General features: G+C 37.7%; 1 protein-coding gene across 14 annotated transcripts in view; it reads left to right on the plus strand.

Annotated features, from left to right (window-relative positions):
- The window catches only part of LOC118998350 (protocadherin gamma-C4), a 136,017-nt gene that overhangs the window by 81,348 nt on the left and 32,027 nt on the right, over window positions 1–22,642 (plus strand). The gene's annotated exons all lie outside the window — the stretch shown is intronic.

The following is a 22,642-nucleotide window of genomic DNA, read 5'->3' on the forward strand; positions in this document are numbered from 1 at the left end:
TAAATGTCTATATGTGTTTCCAGGTTAGATATTATTTTGCCCATTTTATCCACACTGATGATTTTAATGACTTTGTGGAACACTCAGAGTTAACAAATTGTGTTTTGAGCATATTTTTGGTACTTTGTTGGACTTGCAGTAATTCTCTTTTCTTATGTTAAATTTCCCACAATTTTCGCACTCATGGACAATTTTATGGAAAGTGCACAGATTCTAGGTGTTTCCTGAGAACTTTATGCTTATTGTAGAATGTTGAACAGAAATGGAATGCTAAAGTACATTATTCATGAGAAAGAATCACTGAAACATGAGAAACCAGGTTTCTTTTGGTGAAATGTGTTATAGGGTAGGGAATCATAACATCCTAGTTACTTTCTTTAGTTCTTGCCTATCTACTTTTAAAAATACAATAGTTAGTTAAAACTTAGACTTATAAGAGAGATTGAAAACCATTTAGAGGATGGCCCTAAAATGAGATAGTTTACTGCTCCTGGGATTCACATGACACTTTATACTTCTTGACAACTTATATAATTGACAATTTTATATATGTGTGTGATTTTTTTAAAAGGAAATTTTGAGGCCCTGGCTGGTGTAGCTTAGTGGATTGAGCGCGGGCCTGCGAACCACACGATCGAGGTTCAATTCCCAGTCAGGGCACATGCCTGGGTTGCAGGCCAGTTCCCGGCAGGGGACTCATGGGAGGCAACCATACGTTGATATTTCTCTCCTTCTCTTTTCCTCTAAAGATAAATAAATAAAATCTTTAAAAAAATAAAAGGAAATTTTGAGCATACCTGAATATGCAGCCTTTGTGTTGACATTAAGTTCCAAGTATAATTTAGTAAGTAGAGCTTTCTTAAAAATATGGGGGAGAATAGAGGCCAAAGTCACTACTGTTGTTTTGTAAAAGCTATCAAAATGTTTATCACAAGACCAGTTTTCATATGGTGGTCAATTCCAAGGGAAAGATGGAACACACAACAAATTACTTGAAAGGCTAACCTAGTATTGTCTAAATATGCTGACTTCTGTTTACTTGACCCAATTTAGTGATAATCGTTAAGAGGTAGTGCAATGAATAATCATGACCCAGAGGCTATATCCTGAATATCAGTAACCTTAACAATGCTTCCAGTTTGAGCTAAATAGTCTTCAGTAAATGGCTGTTGAGTGAATGGATGGACAAATGTCTGTGCTCTGGGGATTACGTGATATCAGTATTCTAAAATGTAGTATGATAGAAAAATAACTTTGCAATGTGGTAACTCCTAACCATTTGACCTTTGACAGCTTATTTAATCTCTTTCAGCTTCAGCAAAATGGGGATAACGATATATAATTTGAAAAGCCATGACAAAGATTAATGATGACATATTCATACATAACATGCTTCATACATAATATATATTGAATTAGCAGTAGCCGTGTTTTACATTGTTGATAGAAAAAAAGAGGAGTCACACTTTCGTTGTCAGCACACTTAACATTCTGCTGGGAAAAGCAATAATGGTTCATGTGCCTCCACAGATGGTGCAATGGGATGACCTGTGGGTGGAAGTAAACCTGTTCTAAACTTGTTATGAAAACAAATTTTAAGCCCTGGCTGGCGTAGCTCAGTGGATTGAGCGCGGGCCTGCAAACCAGACGATCGCGGTTCGATTCCCAGCCAGGGCAGATGCCTAGGTTGCAGGCCGGTTCTTTGCAGGCCAACTACCAGCAGGGGACGCACAAAAGGCAACCATACATTAATGTTTCTCTCCCTCTCTCCTTCCCCTCTAAAGATATATAAATAAATAAAATCTTTTAAAAAAAAAACAAATTTTAAGACCTTATAAATGCCTAGAAACATTTTTGATTGAGAAGCCTCTATTTGTGGTCATAAAAGATGGGGAAAGGTTGTTTTGCAAGAGATAAGTTCATGAGTGTCAATTTTTCTCTGTCTGAGCCACAATGTAACCTAAACAAGGATCTTACTCTTCCAATAGGATTGCTAGGATGATTTAACTGGAAAATGGATCACCAAAACCTGAAAGTTGGAGTTAATTTTGTTTGGGCTGTGTGAGTTTAAGCTAATGGCTATGCAAAATATTATTCTTAGCTTTAGGACATTTGTTGATAATTTAGGGTTGATAATTAGTATATGTGTTGATTGATATTTTTATTGGTTTGAATGTTTATATTTCTTATGGTTCCAGCAATGAAATTATGTCAAGGACTTTGCTTACTTCCCTATGCTTCACTCAAAGCAAAGAAAGGAGAAGCTTACTTGGGAGTAACAGAATGGACCCAGAGCGCATGTGCCTGCCTATATACTATAGTTTGTATCATATGTTTAGAAACACTAGTTGAAAATTCTTTAATTTTCATATGAATATAAATATTTAATAGGTAAATTATAACATCTCCTGGTTCAGCAGGAGTGCTATTGATTTAAATATGTGAGTTGACCCAGCCTAGAGCAAGATTTGCAATAGAATCTACAGAAGGTCCTGATGTTGGAAGCAATTCTTTTCCAAAATCACCACCTTAGCAGCAATTCTACATTTGTCTTCAAAGTAAAAGAAAATGAGAGTGGAAACAAACATGTTGAACTTGTGTTAAAGAAGCTACTAGACCTGGAAAAGCAAAGCCCACATCACTTACTCCTGACAGCCTTGGATGGTGAGGACCATTTGGAAACAATGAAATACAACACTTCCACCCCTTATTTTGGCCAGAATGTACATGGGGCCAACCTTTGAGAAGCCATGCCCTGGCACTTCCATGGTGAAGGTAAGGGCTGCCGCCCCAGATGAGAGCCTTAAAGTGGAAAGCAAGTATGGCTTCACAGCCCAGAGTACCCATATCCAGCTTGGCCTTGATCACCAGAGTAGAGAAATAAAAACTTTAAGTACATTGGACTACAAAGAGATTAAAAGATATTCTACGATTTTGGAAACAAGAAAGAGGGGGGTTGACTGGTTGTCCAGAATCGTTGAGATGAAAAGTCTACACCTCCATCTTGGCCAGAACCAAAATTCCAGATGATAATAATGAAGTCCCAGAGGTGATTTTTACTTCTGTTTCCACAATGATTCCTGAAGATTCTGCATGTTGGCCAAGTAGTCTGTTTAAAACACAGGACCCAGATTTGGGGGAAAATAGGGAAGTACAAGAAAATGTATCTTTCTGAATTTAATCTTCCATGAATAATTGCCACAGCTTGTAACAGATGGGGCCCTGGACCTGGAATAAACCCTGGAGTACATTGTCACCTGCATGACCACTGACAGGAGCAAGCTACCTCTCTCCTCCAGCAGAAGCATCACCCTGCATCTTGGAGACATCAACAGTAGTGTGCCATTTTTCCACTAGGCCTCCTGTGTGGTCCACATGGTTGAGAACAACCCTCCTGGTGCCTCCATTGCCTAAGTCTGCACCTCATATCCCAACATGGGACCTACCAGCTATTTGTCCTACTCCACTGTGGCTATTTCAAATACTATAAGTGAATTTGAACTAGCACAGAATGCTGGATAGGTACTATTCCTTGTAATCAAATGATTGTACAAATGGATCCAAATAATGTTAGCATGGCTTTTCATTGAGCTTGCAGTTTACAAAATGATATTTGCATATAAAATTCCCCGTGATATATCACTGTCAGTGATTTAGAAGCTTGAAATCTAAAATATAACGAAAAGGAAACAGTTACTTTAGGAAATTAGGTAAAACAGTAAAATTAGGTAAAGTGGATAACATAGAAACAGAAAAGAGAATTATTGGTAAGTCAAGAGAAAGAGAATATTAGTAGTGAGGCGCATAAGATGGGTAAGTCATGGTAGAGTTCCTTGTGGTATGGATTCTGTTGTCCACCTAAGCTATGTTAATTTTATTATAAATGCTACCTAGATGTTAGTCTTTAAAAAGAATTCAGCTAATCAGATAACTTGACATCTTTAACCTGGATTGCTATATCTTGGAAACCAAGAATAGACAAGCATCTCCACAGATACGTGTCATTTGCATGGTTTGGCTTTATCTTGTGCAATACTTGACCTAGCAGTGTATTAGGGGAAGCAATGGATATTTTCTCACCAGGAATTGAATATTCCTGGTGAGAGAAAGGCACTTACTTGATACTGATGGACTCTTCTATTTACCTTATTTAAAGCCGACTTTTACGTGTGGTGTGAGGTAGCAATTCAACGAGGTGATGGTCAAGGTTCTCTCTTCCCATGTGGATGCCCAGTTTTCACAGCACCACTTTTTGAAAAGATTTTCCCTCTTCCTATTGAACAGCTTTGGCACACTTGATGAAAATCATTTGATTGCTATATTTGGGTCTATTTCTAGACTGTCATGTGGCATTGATCCATTTGTCTATCTGTTTGTCTTGATTATTGTAGCTTTATAGTAAGTCTTGAAGTCAAGTAGGTAGTCTACCAACGTTCTTCTTTTTTTTAAACATTGTTTTGACTATTCTTGGCTCTTTGTCTTTCCAAATAAATTGAAATCATCTTGCCACTTTCCAGAGGGGAAAAGCCTGCAGTGGTTTTTGAATGGAATTGCATTGAACCTATACATCCACTGGTGGAGGGGGTCATCTTAACAATATTGAGACTTCCAATCCATGACAATGGTATATATTTCCATTTACTTAGATTGTGTTTAAACATTTCTTAGGTTGTGTTTAAACATTTCTCTCAGCAATGCTTTGTAGTTTTCAGTATAGGGGTCTTGGATATCTTTCATTAAATTATTCATACACACTTGATAGTTTTAGATGTTACCATAAATTGTGTTTTAATTTTATTTTCTGATTGCTTATTGCTAGCTGACAGAAGAGTGATTATTTTTATATATCCCATGTGCTTTTGAAACACAAGAGGTACAGGGTGCTCTGTTCTTATACTGTATGAAAATATCACGTGAGAGGATGTAGCATAAGCTTAAACCACCTTTTCATAAGTTCAGGCTTCAATTCTCTGCAGTGTGCAAGTTTGAAGAGCCCACCCAAAGACAAGAGCCTGCCTCAAGTCAAGTTGTGGGTGGTTCATTCATGCATGTATATAGCAAACATTAACTGTCAGCTTTATGCAAGGCAGTTTCCTAGGTGCAAAGGTGCAGCAATGAACAAGGCAGATATGATTCCTGCCTTACTGGGTCCTCATTCTAAGATATGGTCTTTCACAAGTCTGCTAAATGCCACCCACAAGAAAAACAGGATGTTAAGAGAGTTTGTAATAGAGAGGCTTACCACAATCCAAAGGGTCAGAGAAGGCTTCTTTCAGGAAGTGATATTCAGTGTGAGATCTGAAAGATAAGTAGAAGTCAGCTAGGTAATAAGAGGATTAAAAAAGAAAATGTCAGGCAGGGGAAACTGCATGTGTAAAGGTTCCAAAAAAAGAAAAGGTGAGCAACTGAAAAGGTCTAGGGGGGCTAGAAATGGAAAATAAGTAGAGTCTTGTAAACCATACTAAATATTCTGGATTTTGAGCCCTGGCTGGTGTAGCTCAGTGAATTGAGCCCGGGCCTGCGAACCACACGATCAAGGTTCGATTCCCAATCAGGGCACATGCCTGGGTTGCAAGCCAGTCCCCAGCAGGGGACACACAAGAGGCAACCATACATTGATATTTCTCTCCCTCTCTCCTTCCCTTCCCCTCTAAAGATAAATAAATTTAATTTAAAAAAATAAATATTCTGGATTTTATTCTAAGTACCCTTGTATTTAGGAGCTATTGAAAGGTTTTAAACAAGGGAGTGTCAAATTATGGTTTGAATTTTTAAAAGATTACTCTGGCTGCTGTGTGGTGACTTGATATAGGAGGCTTATAAATGGAATAGGGAGAACAGATGGGAGACTGTGGTAATGTTCCTGTTAAGAAACAGAGCTGGAATGTATTAAAAGGAAGGCAGTGGATATAGAAATAAATGGAAGGACTGGAGATATATTTAAGAAATAGATTCAGCAAGACAATGGTGGAATGGCTGAGTGTAAACTCCATGAGGACAGTGACTCTTCTGTTTAATATATTCCTCAGTGTCATTTGTTGTATTTCTCAAGATCATTGCCTGGCAAGTGTAGATCCTCAATAAAATATCATTGACTGAACAAATACAATGGGTAAACAAGAGCTAGGACTGAGTCATTTCCAGGTTTCTGAACTGAGAAACTGGATGGCCTCAGGTACCATTTTGTAGGATGTAGAAGACTAGTGAAGGATATATTCCAGAGAAATCAGGAGTTGGATTGGGAACATGTTAAGTTTGAGATTCTTTGAAACGTCCAAGTGCAGATATTGAGAATGTGGTTGGGCATATGGTCAGCATTCTTTTCCTTTGGTTTCTTCCGTTGTGATACCCTATTCAGGTGGGTAGAACCTCACCAGGCTGACCAGGACAAGCTTCCTGATGACGGTCTGTTGGGGGCTCGTGGAAGAACTGCCTGTGGTTTGTTTCTCCTCCTGGTTTCTTTTTCACTGTTAGAAACGTGGAAAACCTCACTGTATCTGATTCATACTCACCCCACTCTTCAGACTGGTCCTGGTGCCCAGTTCTTTTTATGTCTCTGGAATTCTGTTTGAGTTAGAATTGAGTTTGAGTTAAAGTTTAGAATTGCTGTTTTAATTTGTTGCTATTTAATTTTTTTATTTGATTACATGTTTTCTTTGGGAAAATGTAAGCTCTGTTTTTCTTTACCATCTGTTTTTTGCTTCCAAAAAGTAAAATTTTAGATAAGGAATATTTAGGATAAAAGATACACAACAACAATAGTAAAATTGTTGGAAGATTGTAGTATGAGGAGGATTCAAAAACCCCAGAAATTATTTATTTAAAAATTGTGTATTTATTCTTACATGTTTAAACTTCAGTTACTTTCAAAGTACTATTGATGCTATACACCTACTGAGACTTTTTCCACTGCTCAAAACAGTTTTATTTATTTTTGTTTCTATGTATTAGGAAGAGCTACTATATCTCTCAGGCTTGATAGACTGGGTTAATGTGGTAGGTGTTATATAGAGTCCAGTGGCACGGCCTCCCCTATTACCCCAGCTGTGTACTCAAGGTGCACCACCTGTGGGCTATATACACCCTCCTCTTGTAGCTGAGCCTTGATTACTGTTGGCACATCCAAGATCAGCCACTGCCTGTGTTCTGTCTGAGGTCACACAGCATGAGATACAAAGCAATGTGCAGATGGCTGCTACTTATGCTGGGCTTGGAGGTGCCCAGGAGAGGCCAAGTTGTGAACCAAGGCTGGCTAGGCCTGGAACCACTTGGCTAGGGGAACAGGAGTTGCTAAAGCCTGATGCTGCTTGTTTGAGAGAATTTAGGAAAATATGAAGTATGTGTCAACAAAGGCCCTTTGTATGGAAAAGCCACTGGAAACAGTTAGGTGGACCTAAAAGTTGGGTGGGGCAGGGCATCAGGGAATCACCAGGGTGGGGCAAATCGTGTAAGCCAGGTTGAAGACTTCAGAGATAGCCTCTACCTGCTGTCTCTGGGCGGGGTGGGGCGGGGCTCAGGAAAGAACGATGGCCTCTGCCAGCACTTCTGTCTGGGAAAAAGATGCCCCGAAACTCTGCTCTGATGTCAGACAATTCAGTTCCTCCCTCTATGTCTCCGATGCCTTTCAGTCTCCTTCTCTGGTGCTGGAGCTCAGAGGGAGCGAGTCCAACTAAGTTTGTGTGCAGACCCTTTAAGAGCAATTGCCTGGGGTTCCAGAAATTTCTGTCTTCCACAGCCCCGATGTTTTTTACAGTCAGAAGATATGGAGACTTATCTTCCTGGCACTGGAACCCCAGGATGCAGAGCCTGGTGTGGGCTTGGGACCTCTCATTCCTAAAAGAGTTTCGATTTTTATCTGATTCACCACGTGCGCATGTAGGACTGGCTCTTTCTGCCTCTCCACCCCTCCTACCAGTCTCAACGTGGTTTCTACTTCAATTCTGTAGTTGTAGGACTTTCATTCAACTCATTTTCTGATGGGTCTGAATGATGGTTGTTTCATTGTTTAGTTGTAATTTTGATGCAGTTACGCAAGAAGGTGAGCTATGTTCACCTATACCACTGTATTAAATTTTTTAACTCTCAGTGGTTCTGATATGTCGGAGTACAATGTACTAAGTAAATATCATTTTATTTTTTACTTCACCATAAGAGGTTTTTATTTTCATAAAAATTTTAAAGGTCATGCCCTGGCTGTTTAGCTCAGTGGATTGAGCGTGGGCCTGCGAACCACATGATCGCAGTTCAATTCCCAGTCAGGTCACATGCCTGGGTTGCAGGCCAGTTCCCAGAAGTGGACACATGAGAGGCAACCATTCATTGATGTTTCTCTCCCTCTCTCCTTCCCCTCTAAAGATAAATAAATATATAAAATCTTAAAAAAATAAAATGTAAAAGTACCTTTAAAAATCTTAAAGGTCATGACACAATCATAATTTCCCCCATTGGTTATTTTTTTAATATTTTATTTATTTATCTTTAGAGGGGGAGAGAAGGAGAGAAATATCAATGTATGGTTGCCTCTCATGAGTCCCCTACTGGGAACTGGCCTGCAACCCAGGCATGTGCCCTGACTGGGAATTGAACCTCGATCATGTGGTTCACAGGCCTGTGCTCAATCCACTGAGCTACACCAGCCAGGGCTCCCCCATTGATTATTAAGATCACTTTACAGTCTCAGCTTGTTCATTCATTTTTGCAGCCCTGTACTACCATGCAAAGAGAGGAATGCCTGTATGTACTCTTTTGCAGTTTGCTTTAAAAAAATTTTTAATTAGTTTTACCACAATGAGATACCACTTAACACCAGTCAGAATGGCTTCCATAAACAAAGAAACAAACAAGTGTTGGAGAGGTTGTGGGGAAAAGGGGACTCTAGTTCACTGTTGGTGGGATTGCAGACTGGTACAATCACTATGGAAAACAGTATGGAATTTTCTAAGAAAACTAAAAATGAACGTGCCTTTTGACCCAGCAATTCCACTATTAAGAGTATATCCTAAGAACCCCGAAGCACCAGTCCAAAAGAACCTATGCACCCCGATGTTCATAGCAGCACATTTTACGATAGCCAAGAGTTGGAAGCAACCTAGATGCCCATCAGTAAATGTCTGGATCAAAAAACTATGGTACATTTACACAATGGAATTCTATGCTGCAGAAAGGAAGAAGGAGCTCCTACCCTTTGCAACATCATGGATGGAACTGGAAAGCTTTATGCTGAGCGAAATAAGCCAGGTGGTGAAAGACAAATACCATATGATATCACCTTTAACAGGAATCTAAACAACAAAATAAACAAGCAAGCAAAATGTAACCAAAGACACTGAAATACAGAACGTGCTGACAGGGTCCAGAAGGGAGAGGGGAGAGAATCACAGGGGAAAAGGGGATGGACTCACATGAACAAGTATAAAGGACACATGGACAATAACTAAGGTGGGGGCGGAAATGGGAGGGAGGTGGGGAGCACGGGGGGGGGGACAGGGCTGGGAATACAAGACAGAAAACTGTACTTGAGCCCTGGCTGGTGTAGCTCAGTGGATTGAGCGCGGGCCTGCAAACCACACGATCGCGGTTCGATTCCCAGTCAGGGCACATGCCTGGGTTGCAGGCCAGTTCCCAGCAGGGGACTCACGAGAGGCAGCCATACATTGATATTTCTCTCCTTCTCTCCTTCCCTTCCCCTCTAAAGATAAATAAATAAAATCTTAAAAAAAAAAGAAAAGAAAACTGTACTTGAACAAGAATTTAAAAAATTTTAATTAGTTTTATTGCAGTATAATTCATATATAATAAAATATACAAAACTATACAACTCAATGAATTTTGACAAATGTTTGCACTCATGTAACTACCACTATAATTGAAATACAGAACATTACTATAACCTTCAAAAGTTCCCTCATGCCCTTTGCCATCAATTCTCCACATCCCTCCAGGCAACTGCTGACCTGCTTCCTGTCACTGTAAGTTAGTTTTGACTTTTCCAGAATTTCATCTAAACGGAATCCTACAACATGTGTTCTTTTGTCTTTGCCTTCTTTTACTCGATATATTTTTGACATTCACTCACATTGTTGCGTGTATTAGTAGCTTATTTCTTTCTATTGCTGACTGATATTGCTTTGTATCAGTACATCACAATTTCTTTAGCCATTCCCCCTTTGCTGGATATTTGGGGTGTTCACAGTTTGGTGTTATTCTGAATTAAGGTGATATGAACATTTATGTAGATGTTTTTTGTAGGCATAGATTTTTAGTTCTTGTTTAAACACCTAAAAGCACGACTGCTGTCATATAATATGAGAAGTATATATTTAGCTTTATAAGAAGCTGCATATTACCACATTTTTAAAGTGGTAATATCACTTAACATTTCCAGCAGTGCATGAGAGAGTCTCATTTGATCCATATCCTCCTCAAATGCTTCTTGTTGCTAAACTTTTTATTTTAACCATTCTTAGGGTGTATAGTTACTATCTCATTGGGGTTTTAATTTGTGTTTTCTTTTTTTAGATTTTATTTATTTATCCTTAGAGGGGAAGGGAAGGAGAGAAGGAGAGAAATATCAATGTATGGTTGCTTCTCGTGGGTCTCCTGCTGGGAACTGGCCTGCAACCCAGGCATGTGCCCTGACTGGGAATCAAACCATGATCCTCTGGTTCGCAGGCCCCCCCCCACTCAATCCACCGAGCTATACCAGCCGGGGCTTAATTTGTGTTTTCTTGTTGACTAAAGATATTGAACACCTTTTCATGTGCTTATTCGCTATGTGTATATCTTCTTCTTGAAGTCTGTTCAGATCTTTTATTTGTCTTTGAATTATTTGTCTAATAAATTGACCTATGACAGTTTTAAAAATACTTTGTATCTGGCTGGTGTAGCTCAGTGGATTGAGCGCGGGCCTGCGAACCAGAGGATCGCAGTTTGATTCCCAGTCAGGGCACATGCCTGGGTTGCAGGTCAGTTCCCAGCAGGGAACTCACGGAGACTCAACCATACATTGATATTTCTCTCCTTCTCTCCTTCCCTTCCTCTCTAAAGATAAATAAATAAAAACTTTTAAAAAAAGAGTATGTTAAAAAAATAACCAAGCTTTTAAAAAAATAAAATAAAATAAAGTACATTGTAGACGTAAATGTTTGTTGCATATATGTTTCATGGATAGTAGGACTTGTCTTAAAGACTAGCTTGGCTTTTTTCTTTGTAGTGTCTTTTGAAGAGCAACAGTTATAAGTTTGATAAAGCCCAGTTTATTCATTTCTCCTTTTATAGTTTTTATTTCTTACGTCCTGTTTAATAAAGCAAATATTTTCTCCTTTTTCTCTAGAATTTTTATAATTTTACCATTTATAATTTGGTATATGATCCAGTTTGAGTTGATGCTTTGTGTATGACATGAAGGTTTATATTCTTCCGAAGGGATATCAAGTTGCACCTTTGGAAAAATTTGCTGAGATGATTATCCTTCCCCATTAAGTAATCTTGGCACCTTCCTCAAAAATCATGTGGCCATAAATATGTGTCTTTTTATGGGGTCTCTGTTCTACTGCATATATATCTGTGGTATTGTAAATAAAGTCTTGAAATCAGGTAGTGTTAGTTCTCTTATCTTTTTTTTCCTTTTCTAAAGTTATTTTTGTTATTCTGGATCCTTTGATTTTTATATAAATTTTGGTATCATGCTGTCACTTTCTTTGAGAACAAAAAAGACCTCTGGATATTGTTAAGGTTGCATTGAATATATAACTTCAATTTAGGAAAAGTTAATGATATTACTGAATCTTTCAATCCATGAACATGACATATCTCTTAATTTATTTAAGTATTTATTAATTTCTCTAAGCAATGTTTTGTGGTTTTCAGTGTGAAGATTTTATGTATGTTTCAATAAATTCACTGCTTATTATTTACTGTTCTATACTATTCTAAATAGCATTTAAAATTTTTATTTTCTAATTGGTCATTGCAAGTATATAAAAGCATTATAATTGAACTTATTGGGGTGACATTGGTTTTATTGATCTTCTATTCTGTGCCCTTAATAAATTGACTTATGAATACTAGTAGGGTTATTTTTTTTAGAATTCTCTAAATACACAAATATTTTCTGCAAAAAAAGATTTATTTCTTCCTTTCCAATCCATATTTTATTTCTTTTTTTAGAAGTTTTATTTATTTTATTTTTAGAGAGATTGGACAGGAGGGAGAAAGAAAGGGAGGGAAACATCAGTATATGCTTGCCTCTCATGTGCTCCCTACTGGGGACCTGGCCCACAACCCAGTCATGTGCCCTGACTGGGAATCGAACCAGTGGCCCTTCGGTTTGTAGGCCAGTGCTCAACCCACTGAGCCACACCAGTCAGGGCTCTTTTATTTCTTTTACTTGCCCTGTTGCATTGCTTAGAACTTCCAGAGCAAAATCAAATATAAATGGTGAGAGTGGACATTCTGTTTGTAGTCTTTTCTAGGGAAAGTATTCAGTCTTCCACCATTAAGTTTCCATGGATACAGATTGAGGACATTCCCTTTATTTCTAGTTTGTTGAGAGTTTATTTTTAAATCATGAATGAGTGTTCAATTTTGTCAGATGCTTTTTTGCACCTACTGAAATGACTATATAACTTTTTCAGTTTTACTTGTTAATACAGTAAATTACACAGATTGGGTTTTAAATGTTTGATCGTTTTCTGTCTTTGTACAGACAAATGTTTTAATTTCTCTTGGGTATATATGTAAGAGCTCCATTTTATTGGTTCCTGAACTTGTGTTTATTATTTCTTTACTTCTGCTTACTTTGTGTTTATTTTGCTCTTCTTTTTCAAGTTTCTTGAGGAGGATCATTATTTATTCATTCGAGACCTTTTCTCTTCTCATTAGTGCTATACACCCACCTCTCAGGACTGCTTTAACTATATTCCATAAATTCTGATATGTTGTGTTTTTACTTTCATTCATTTCGATGTATTTTTAAATTTTCTTTGAGCTATGAATCATTTAGAACTGTGGTGTTTTATTTTCAAGAGTTTAGAGACTTCTGTTATCTTTCTGATTTTTATTTTAATTCTAAGATAGTCAAAGCATATATTCTGTGTGATTTCCATTCTTTTAAATTTGTTGAGCTTTGTTTTCTGACCTTGGATGTGATCAGAATATGTGCTTTTGGGTGGAATGTTCTATAAGTATCGATTAGGTCCTGCTAGTTAATGGTGTTGTTCATTTCTATATTCTTGTTAGTAATTCTACCAATTCTTTGAAAAATTTTAACAATTATTGTTCACTTCTATGTACTTACTAGTAGTTCTCTCAGTTGTCAGAGTGTCGAAGTCTGCAGCTGTAATGGTGGATTCGTCTATTTTACTTTTCATTATGTCCGTTTTAGTTTCCTGTATTTTGAAGTTTCACTGTTTGGTATGTACATATTTAAGATGGCTATGTTTTCCTGATGGATCGACCTTTTTGTTATTGCATAATGTCTCTTTTTTTGTCCCTGGTAATTTTCTTTGGATAAATAGGCATTTAAGATTGTTAAATCTTCTTGATACTTGATACATTGACCTTTTGTCATTTAGAAATGTCTCTTTTTGTCTGTAATATATCTTGTCTGAAGGTCTGTTTTCTTCTGATATTAATATAGCACTCAGCTTTCTTATAATTAACATTACATGACATATCTTTTACATATATATGTGTGTATATGTGTGTGTATTTTATATATAATGCATTTTCTGTAGACAGGATAAAATTGGGTCTGGCTTTTTATTCACCTCTTACTTTTAGTTGGAATGTTCAGACCATTTACATTTAATGTAATATTGATATGATTATGTCTATGATTATTGCTCTTATTCCATCAGCTTTTTATTTTTTTCATCTTTTCCTACTTACTTTATTTTAGATTGAGTATTGTTTAATATTCCACTTGTCTCTGATAATAGTTTATTAGGTATCCTCTTCAGTTTTTTAAATAGTTCTTCTGGGGTTCACTATGTATTTAACTTATCTTTTAACTTATCACCATAAATTTATCACCATAATTCACAGAGGTGTATATATATATAATGAAGTATCCTTTATTATATATATAATATATAATAAAGTATCATATATAATTGTATACTTCATATATAATGAAGTATCCTTTACCAATATACTTCTATTTCTTTTTTTAAAATCCTCACCTGAGGATATATTTTTATTGAGTTTAGAGAGAGAGAAAGGGGGGAGAGAGAACTAGAAATAGCAAGAAACAGAGAGAAAGAAACATTGATGTGAGAGAGAAACATTGATCAGTTGTCTTCCATATGGTCCATCACTGAGGATCAAACTCACACCCGAGGTACGTGCCCTGACCAGGAATTGAATTTGCAGCCTTTTGGTGTATAGGACAACACTCCAACCAACTTAGTCACCTAGCCAGTGCAACAAAATTCTTCTTTTTTAAATTATATTTTATTGATTATGCTATTAAAATTGTCCCAATTGTTCCCCTCTGCCCCTCGACCCCACCACTCCCACAGGGAACCCCCAAACTATATACTTCTATTTCCCTTGTTAGTTTTTTGTGCTGTTATCACACATTCTACTTCTTTGTATATTTTAAGCCCCACAATAGGTTATTTTTGCTTTAACTAATCAATTTTCTTTTCAATAAATTAAAAAGTGAAAAGAAAGATCTTTAATATGTAACCTACATTTTTATCATTTCTGTCACTAATTTCCTTACATAGATCCAAGTTTCCATCTGGTGTCATCTTCCTTCAGACTAAAGAACTTCCTTTACTGTTTCTTGCAATACCAATCTGTTTGTTGCATATTTTCTTTGTTTTTGTTTGCCCTTTAAAAAAATCTTTATTTTACCTTCTTTTTTTTTAAGAGATACTTTGGCTGGATATAAAATTTTAGGCTGACAATTTTATCCTTTCAGCATTTTAAAGATATTGTTTCTCTTCTGCCTTGCATCGCTTCTGATTAGAAGTCTGATCTTGCAGTTGCTTCTAAAATTTTCCCTTTATCAATGGCTTTCAGAGATTTCATTGATGGACCTTGGTGTGTTTTTCTTTATGTTTATTCTGCTTGGAATTCATTGAGCTTCTTGATTCTGTATGTCTACAATTTTAAGTTTAGGAAGTTTGGGACTATATTCAAATGTCATTTATCACACTCACGTACAATTATGGAACTTTAATTCAGTTATTTAAAAAAATATATTTTTATTTATTTATCTTTAGAGGGGAAGGGAAGGAGAGAAGGAGAGAAATATCAATGTATGGTTGACTGTCATGAGTCCCCCGCTGGGAACTGGCCTGCAACCCAGGCATGTGCCCTGACTGGGAATCGAACCGCGATCGTGTGATTCACAGGCCCAAGCTCAATCCACTGAGCTACACCAGCCAGAGCTCTAATTCAGTTATTTTAATGTACTTGATATTTCTCATAGGTTGCTAAATCTTTTTTCATTTTAAATATATATTTCAGTCTGGATAGTCTCTAATGCAATGTCTGAAAGTTCAGTGATCTTGTCTTTCTCAGCATCTAGTCTACTGCAAATTCCATCTAGTGAAGTTTTTATTTCACAAATTGTTCATCTCTAGAAGATCAATTTCATTCTTTCATTTTACTCCATTTCTCTCATTATCTTCATGTGTTTCTTTAAATTCTTGAAACTATTTACAATAGCTCTTTAAAGTTCTCATCAGTTAATGTCATTGCCTCTTCCATTTCTAGTGCTAATTTTCTTCCTGGTTTTAGGTCACAATTTTCTGCTTATTTGCATATCTAGTAATGTTTTTATTGGATGGCAGACATTGCAAATGTTACATTATTGAATGTTTAGATTTTGTGGTCTTTCTGTAAGTACTGAAGGTTTGTAAGTGATCTGCAGATCAGGTTGGCCTTTTCAAGGCTTGTTTTTAAGCTTTGCTAGGACAGGTCTATAGAAGCATTTGCCTTGAGCTAGTTTAGACCAGCTGCTAAGTTGTGCCTTTTTAAAAAATTTCTCTGAGTGTTCATCAGGGTCTCTGTATTCTGGCTGAATGGAATTCAAATATTTGCCATCACTGTGTGAGCTGCAGGAATTCTTCAGCTAACAGCTCCCTTGACAGTTGTTTTCTGCCCAGCTTTAAAAGAATGTCAGTCTGTGTATGCTCGGATTGTCATTCAGCCAAAGACCCAAGGGAATCCTTCACCAAATTTCCGGAGTTCTGTGTGCAGCCTCATTCTCTCTAATGTTCTGCCCCACACATTCTAGTTGCCTTAGTCTCCCAGAGTCCAATTTGTACTCCTCAACTCAGGTACTCCTTACACTCCTCAGTGTGATTCTTGGATTTCTCCTTTCCTGCACCATTTTCTGAAAATCGCCTCCAAGAAAAAAACCAGAGATCCTAGAACTCACCACATTTGCTTTCCTTCGCTCAATTTTGCACTCCTTTTGGGCCAATGTCTAAAAGCATTTTTCACATATTTTCATCCATCTTCTAGTTATTTATAGTCATATGGCTAGTTCCACATAGTCAAATCAAAAATTTCCACTTCGTTTTTTACACTAACAATATATCCTAGAAAGCTTCTATATCAATTTATAGAGCTCTTCCTTGTTTTCTAAAATATATAGCCTCATGAAACCCCATTGTATAGATAAATACATAGTCTATTCAACCAATCTGTAGTTTGTCATTTAGGTAGTTTGTAATTTTTTTGCAATGACAAATAATTATGTAATGAATAACCTGGTACATATGTATTTTCATAATTTTATGATTTTAAAATTTTATATTTAAGGCAGATTTCTAAAACTGTGATTGTTAGGTCATAGGTTAAGTGCATATGTAGTTTTGTCAACTATAGCTGTCTCCTTCCATGTAGGTAGTACCATTTTGTATTTTTAATGAGAATACAAATTTTCCAAAATCTTTATGTATGAAGTATGTTATCAAGCTTTTACATTTTTGTCAGTCTTATCAATAAAAAACTCAAAGTAGTTTTAATTAAAATATCTCTCATTATGATTGAAGTTAAACACTTTTTCATATGTTTATCTCTTTTTAAAAATCATCTATTCATGTCTCCTCTTCATTTTTTTCCATTAGATTTTTGTGTTTCATCCTAAAATTTAAAAACTTATTTGTATGTTTAGAGATACCAGTTCTTTGTCCAAGATATAAGTTGCAAATATTTTTTGGCATTTCCTTTGCCTTTCACATTTGTTTATGGTGTTTTTGCAGTACAATCCATTTCCCCTTTAGTTTTATATCATCAGATGAATCAGTCTATTCTTGTATTGCATTCAGGTTTGGAGTCATAGTTAGAAAGCTTTGCTGTGCCCTCAGGTTATAGAAATATTCGCCAACTTTCTTCTAGGACTTGCATGTTTTTAGATTTTTCCTTTTAGATCCCCAATTTATGTGTACTTTATTCTTGTGTGTGTTGAGGTATAAAACTAATTTTATCTTTTTTTCCTAAGTGGCTATCCCAATAGCCATTTACTTAAAACTTCATCTTTGCCTCAGGAATTTTTTAAAAGATTTTATTTATTTATCTTTAGAGGGGAAAGGAAGTAGAGAGGGAGAGAAATATCAATGTATGGTTGCCTCTCATGTGTCCCCTCCTGGGAACTGGCCTGCAACCCAGGCGTGTGCCCTGACTGGGAATCGAACCTTGATCCTTTGGTTCACAGGCCCGTGCTCAATCCACTGAGCCACACCAGCCAGGGCCCAAAATATTTTTATGAGATGATTTCTTCTTGTTCTAAAGGTAGATAGAATGGAGGTCTTAAAATACTTGTTCTGAAGATTCATAGATTATCATTTAAAATCCAAGAATGCAAAACATTTTTGCACAAATAACTTTTATGTAAATATTAAGGCTAAGCCATTCCACTTTTTCACCAAATCCCTGCATCTCCATCCCAGGTTCTGTCCCCATCCCAGGTTGGGTGGGTGCATAGGGGGGCACCTGTTTAATGTTTCTCTCTCTCATCCGTGTTTCTCTCCCTCTCTTTCTCTCTCCCTTCCTCTCTCTCTAAAAATAAATATATAAAGTCTTTTTTAAAAAATATTTTATTTATTTATCTTTAGAGGGGAAGGGAAGGAGAGAGGAAGGAAGTATCAATGTATGGTTGCTTCTCATGCATCCCCTGCAGGGAACTGGCTTCTCCCGGAAACTGGCTTGCAACCCAAGCATGTGCCCTGACTGGGAATCGAACCGTGATTGTCTGGTTCACAGGCCCACGCTCAATCCACTGAGCTACACCAGCCAGGGCTATAAAGTCTTTTTTAAATGATTGATAAATCAGTTTATCCATGAATATCTCACTAGATCGGTGCTTCTCGAGCTTCAGTGTACATTCACATCACCCAGGTATTTTTGTCAAATGCAAATTCTGGTTCTATGGGTCCGAAGTGGGGCATTTCTGCATCTCTAACTCACTCCCAGGTGATACCTATGCCATCAGTCCTTGGCTCACACTTTGAGTAGCAAGTGACTGGGCTATATCCTAAATTCGAAATATATTCAATAGAATATATTCTATCTTTTAGTGCCTCTCAGTCTTCTTGTGGTCTAGCCAGTTGTGAAGCTTGAATATTTAAAACTGGAGGTCAAAAGAAATGGATTAAAGTATTGAGGACATGGCCCTGGCTGGTGTGGCTCAGTGCATTGAGTACTGACCTGCTAACAGAGGGGTGGCTGGTTTGATTCCCAGTCAGGGCACATGCCTGGGTTGTGGGCCAGGTCCCCGGGAGGGAGTGCATGAGAGGCAACCACACATTGATGTTTCTCTTCTTCTCTTTCCCCCTCCCTTTCCCTCTCTAAAAACAAACAAACATTTGCAAAAGACGGATCTGATAAAAGAATTATTATCCACCCCAATAAGTTAAAAAATAATAATATTAGGAATGTTTATGGAGAGCTTCCTCCATGCTAGGCAAGGCCAGTGTCATGGATATGTGGCCCATGCAGTCACACTGGCCTCCATTTTCAGAAGGGCCCTGCAGTTGGGTTAATGCTCTGCTGTTACCATTTTGAAATTCTTAGTGATTTTAGCTCCCTATTTTCATTTTGTATTAACCCCACAAATTATGTAGTCAACCCTGGTACCAAGCACTATGTTTATCAAAGAGCATATAATTTAATTTATATTTTTGAAAGACCTCTCAGGTTTCTGCATGTAAAATAGTTAAGGGAAAACAAAAGAAGAAATAAGACAAGAGAGGAAGCTGTGACAGTGTTTAAGGTGGTTTTGACTCAGGTAGTGGCTGCAGAGAGGAGGGTAATTGACAGATTCAAATGCATTTGGAGGCAGTAAGCCCTGGCATGAAGCTGGGATGAATGGAATGTGGGGATTTAGAAAAAGATATTAAGAACGATTTAGGGATTTTTGACTAGAAGTGGCCCCTATTAGACAAAAAGTGTTGNCACTATGTTTATCAAAGAGCATATAATTTAATTTATATTTTTGAAAGACCTCTCAGGTTTCTGCATGTAAATAGTTAAGGGAAAACAAAAGAAGAAATAAGACAAGAGAGGAAGCTGTGACAGTGTTTAAGGTGGTTTTGACTCAGGTAGTGGCTGCAGAGCGGAGGGTAATTGACAGATTCAAATGCATTTGGAGGCAGTAAGCCCTGGCATGAAGCTGGGATGAATGGAATGTGGGGATTTAGAAAAAGATATTAAGAACGATTTAGGGATTTTTGACTAGAAGTGGCCCCTATTAGACAAAAAGTGTTGGAGACAGAACAGGTTTGAGGGTGTAGTTAACAGTCAGGTTGAACTTTATGCTAAGTGGAAAAAGTGAGCTACAAAAGACTATGCCTTTTATAATTAACTTATATGAAATTTCTAGAAAAGACAAAACTAGATAGAAGGCAGGTAAGTGGTGCCTGCAGCTGAGGGTAGGAGCAAAGACTGGCTGCAGACGGGCGTGAGGAAACTGGTGGGGAGGGGATGGGGGTGTTCTAAAACTGGATGTGGTGTTGGTTGCGTAACTGTATAAATTTGCTAAAAATCATGGACTGTCTAGGTGAACTCTGTGATAAGTATAAAGTCATTAAAAGATTAAAATAAGGGATTAAGATGCTTGTGCTTATGTCAGGTAGTACTTGATCTGTTAAATTCCCACTTAACAGATCAAGAAAATAAAAGAAGTTAACAAGAAAAGTTTCATGGTCGCATGGCTACTAAGTGTAATTCCCAATATTGGAACCTGAGTCTTTTGGACACTAAGGCCTTACTTACTCTTGAGCACCATAATACATTTACTTCCTATTTAAAATTATGTTTATACATCTGATTAATCAGAAATTCTCTTAAAGTCATAAAACAGAGGAAGGAGACGCTGGGGACTGGGAAATTGTGTTGGTCCTGTCCACGGTGCCTCTGTTTCCCCTGGATGTGGGTGTCGCAGCAAGTGATGCCGTCTTTGTTCTTCCCCAGGGAGCTGTATTAGCACACCCGACTTGGTTCTTTGGCAAACTATATTTTCTCTTTCAAATTATTATGTTAAGAAATAGTTTCATTAGGCCCCCGGTAGCTTGAAAGAGTGACTATATCTTCCAAAAATGCTTATGGATACACCTAAATGAACACATATATCCTTAGTACATTTTATGATTACTGTGTCATTCACATGACGATTTATATATTAATAAGCATTAAGTAGAGGAAAATGTTGGTGAAAGAGTGCAAGCTTTCAGTTATAAGGTGAAAAATTCTGGACCCTAATGTACAGCATGGTAACTATAGTTAACAGTACTGTGGTACGTACTTGAAATCTGCTAAGAGGATAGATCTTATAAAAAGTTCTTAACACACACACACGCACAATGGTAACTAGGTAAGGTGATGAGTGTGTTAACCATGTTGTAGTTATTTCATTATATATGTATGTTAAATCACCGTGTTGTATACTTTAAGTTTATACAATTTTACTTGTCAATTATAATTCAATAAAGCCGAGAAGGGGAAGCATTAAGTGCTCACTGTACTAGACGCCAAGGATACAAGTGGTCATTAAAACAGGCACAGTCTCTGCCCTCTTGCAGCTTTTTTGTTTTTAGTGGAAGAGGCAGACATTATGCCAAAACAAAAAATAATTACACATTTTTTAATTGGGCTAGGTTCAACAAAGGAAAATATAAGGTGCTCTGAGAGAGCATAACAAAGATTCCTGGTTTTAAATGGAGCCTAAGGGGAAACCACTGTTAGGAAGTAACATTTAAACTGAGACCAGACAGATCTGTAGAAATTAGCAAAGCAAAGGGAGGAAAGGGCAAGAATCTCTCCTAGGAGAGGAACAGAGGGTGTGAAGGGCCTGGGGCACCAGAGAGCTGGACAGCTCACCATGCTGAAAGCCAAGGAGGTAAGAGAACCTGGATACTATGCAAAGAATTTGGTGTTTTATTTCAAGAGCAGTGACATGCTACTGACGATTTTTGAGCTGGAAATTCATGATCCAGTTAAAATGTGAAGATCCTTCTGGCTTCCATGAAGAATAGATCCAAGAAGATTCTGCTGGCTTATGATGAGGTTTTAGGAAAACTGTGGGTCTTATGAATGGCAAAACTATTTCGACCTTTAAAAGCTAGTTTTGGAAAGATATTTGTCAATTAAGGGATAGTGAATGGAGAAAATGATTGATAAATCAGCCCAGACTGGTGTGGCTCAGTTGGTTGGGCACTGATGTGCAAAGCAGATGGTCCCAGTTTGATTCCCAGTCAGGGCACATGCCTGGTTTGCAGGTTCTGTCCCCATCCCAGGTTGGGTGGGTGCATAGAGGGGCACCTGTTTAATGTTTCTCTCTCTCATCCGTGCTTCTCTCCCTCTCTTTCTCCCTCCCTTCCCCTCTCTCTAAAAATAAATATATAAAGTCTTTTTTTAAAAATATTTTATTTATTTATCTTTAGAGGGGAAGGGAAGGAGAGAGGAAGGAAATATCAATGTATGGTTGCTTCTCATGCATCCCCTGCAGGGAACTGGCTTCTGCTGGAAACTGGCTTGCAACCCAAGCATGTGCCCTGACTGGGAATCGAACCGTGATTGTCTGGTTCACAGGCCCGCGCTCAATCCACTGAGCTACACCAGCCAGGGCTATAAAGTCTTTTTTAAATGATTGATAAATCAGTTTATCCATGAATATCTCACTAGATCAGTGTTTCTCGAGCTTCAGTGTACATTCACATCACCCAGGTATTTTTGTCAAATGCAAATTCTGGTTCTATAGGTCCGAAGTGGGGCATTTCTGCATCTCTAACTCACTCCCAGGTGATACCTATGCCATCAGTCCTTGGCTCACACTTTGAGTAGCAAGTGACTGGGCTATATCCTAAATTCGAAATATATTCAATAGAATATATTCTATCTTTTAGTGCCTCTCAGTCTTCTTGTGGTCTAGCTAGTTGTCAAGCTTGAATATTTAAAACTGGAGGTCAAAAGAAATGGATTAAAGTATTGAGGACATGGCCCTGGCTGGTGTGGCTCAGTGCATTGAGTACTGACCTGCTAACAGAGGGGTGGCTGGTTTGATTCCCAGTCAGGGCACATGCCTGGGTTGTGGGCCAGGTCCCCGGGAGGGAGAGCATGAGAGGCAACCACACATTGATGTTTCTCTTCTTCTCTTTCCCCCTCCCTTCCCCTCTCTCTAAAA

Source organism: Sturnira hondurensis, unplaced genomic scaffold, assembly GCF_014824575.4.
Source record: "Sturnira hondurensis isolate 20B ecotype Veracruz unplaced genomic scaffold, ASM1482457v3 Scaffold0001120, whole genome shotgun sequence".
Taxonomy (NCBI): Eukaryota; Metazoa; Chordata; class Mammalia; order Chiroptera; family Phyllostomidae; genus Sturnira; species Sturnira hondurensis.